Below are 2,248 nucleotides of genomic sequence, written 5' to 3'. Positions count from 1 at the left end.
TGTGTGTGTGTGTGTGTGTGTGTGTGAGAACAAGTAGGCATATATGTATGTCTCCTAACACTGTGGCCAATGATGCCTGCCAATCCGTGCACTTTAGTCTAATTCCATCAAAACCATTTTTTTGTATTTTTAACTTTACAACCATCATTTAAATAATTGCAGGGCATCCATCATCATGACTAAATAATGATTTACTGGAGAGTCCTTTCACAGCCTCTATTTTCCTATATTTCCCCTTACAAATAATACTATGATGGAGACCTCACATGGGTCAGAATGTATTACTGTCTCTTTCAGCTGAATTCCCAGGAGTGAAGTAAATTAGACAACTATTTTCAATATTTTTATGACAAAAATATGTGCTGTTTCCACTTCGAAATCTCCCTGAGAGGATACTGTTGATTTATGCCGCTCACCTTATTCATCCCTCGCATTTAGTGATATAGATCCAGGCACGGAAGTGCATGCCTATCATCCAGAACTTGCGAGGCTGAGGCAAGAGAATCATAGGTTTGAGACCAGTAAGACCAGGTCTCAAGAAAATAAGTGGCGAAATCTTCAGAAGCTGTAAAAAATGAGTCAACAGCCACAGGGCATATGAAGATGCTCCTGAAAGTGTGCTCAAGAATGTTTATAAGAATCATCGTGAACTATGACAGAAAGCTAGACCTCACCAAAATTCTCCCTCCATTGAAGACCAAATATGTCAATTAAGTTTCATTCACAGCATAGACTGGCATATAGTTAAAACACAAGATAGAGCTGGGATGGAATTCAGCAGGAGAGTGTTTGCCTAGAGTGTGCAGAGCCCCTGAGTTCTGTCCCTGGCAAAATGAATGAATAACTGGTAGTCCCCATATCCTGACATAGAATTTTAAACATAGTAATTTATAATAAGGTCTTTGTGTGAAGTGTCAGTAATTTGCATGTCCAGCAAGGCACATACAATTGAATTGGACCATGGCCACTTGCAAGTAGAAGGCAGGAATGGGGACCCCTAACAGGACGGTCAGGGTTGTCATTCCAGAATGTTCTTCCTGCCTCTGATCCCTCCCCTCCTTCCAGCTGTTGGAACCTGGCAGCACGGATCCCTCCTCCAGCCTCTCCTTCCTTGTGAAGCTGTCTCATAGGGAAAGGAAGTCTCCAGCCTCCACCCTTTGATAAGAAATGTAGCAGCTCTGAGACTCCCGTGGCCATGAGGGGTACAGAGCATAGCTCTGAGGTCCCGGGCAGCTGGGCTGGAATCCTGGCACTGCCTCTGCTAAGCTGAGTGCCCTTGGGCAAGCTGCTCGCCTTCCCTGGTCCTCTAGGAACAGCCCTGGGGTCTTTGTGTGGATGATAAGCAACAAAGCTTAGGAAGTATCTGGCTCCTGGTCAAGCAAATTAGACACAAACATGACTTCCACATCCCCTGGGCTCATGAAGCCTGGAGGAGCTGCCACAGATCACAGCCAGGCCTGGTTTCTCCTCCTAAACACACAGGGTACAGTGGCGAGGTGTTGACTACTTCCTGGTAGGAACTTAAATTTTTAAGAAAATGTGTTTTTCTATTATGACATTTGGATTTGGGCTCAGCAGTTCTGGAGATGCCTCAGACGGTGCTGTGGGAAAAGAGGAGGCTGTCTGGTGCCTGAAAGAATCTCCACAGCTTCACCAGCCTTGGCTTCACAGAACTTCCTGCCCCGGGGTCCCTCCCTTGCGTGAAAGCTTCTCATGGCTGACAGGCATTCCAATGCCTGGTGGGTTGGGGGGACTTCCTAGCAAACAGGGCCATAGTGAGGAGTCTCTTCAGGATACCTGTCTCTGTTGTCACCTTGAGCAGCCTGCCAGCCATCCCAGCAGCCACAAGGCTTCCTCATGTCCCCGGAGGTGCCCTCATCCGTCCCTCCCGTGTCGTTCTGTGTGCGGCTGCAGTCATCAGCACACTCCTCCTAAATGGCTGATTTGTCATTGTTAGCTGTGTCTGGCTCACCCCGTCCTCACCTTCTTCACTGCGGAGTATGATACAAGCTTTCATGTCCTGTGACATGCCGTCAGCAGAGACTTTTTTTTTTTTTTGCCTGAGCTGAACTAAGCAATTTGATCTGCATATGTCTAAAAGGCTCAAGAGCAGCCTTGAGTTCAAGTAGTTATGTAAAAATTGAATGAAACCCAGTAGCCCCATAAATACCCTAAATGCCCTTTTCCTCCCTCCCTCCCTCTCTTCCTCTCTCTCTTTCTCTCTCTCTCTCTCTCTCTCTCTCTCTCT

At 46.7% G+C, this 2,248-nt stretch overlaps 1 protein-coding gene across 1 annotated transcript in view; it reads left to right on the top strand.

The window, feature by feature from the left end:
- The window catches only part of Dlgap2 (DLG associated protein 2), a 90,275-nt gene that overhangs the window by 70,935 nt on the left and 17,092 nt on the right, over nt 1–2,248 (top strand). The gene's annotated exons all lie outside the window — the stretch shown is intronic.

This window comes from Alexandromys fortis, unplaced genomic scaffold (assembly GCF_014885135.2).
Source record: "Alexandromys fortis isolate MF-2015 unplaced genomic scaffold, M_Fortis_MF-2015_v1.1 scaffold_3, whole genome shotgun sequence".
In the NCBI taxonomy this organism is placed as follows: domain Eukaryota; kingdom Metazoa; phylum Chordata; class Mammalia; order Rodentia; family Cricetidae; genus Alexandromys; species Alexandromys fortis.
This window is presented reverse-complemented; position numbering and strand designations above follow the sequence as displayed.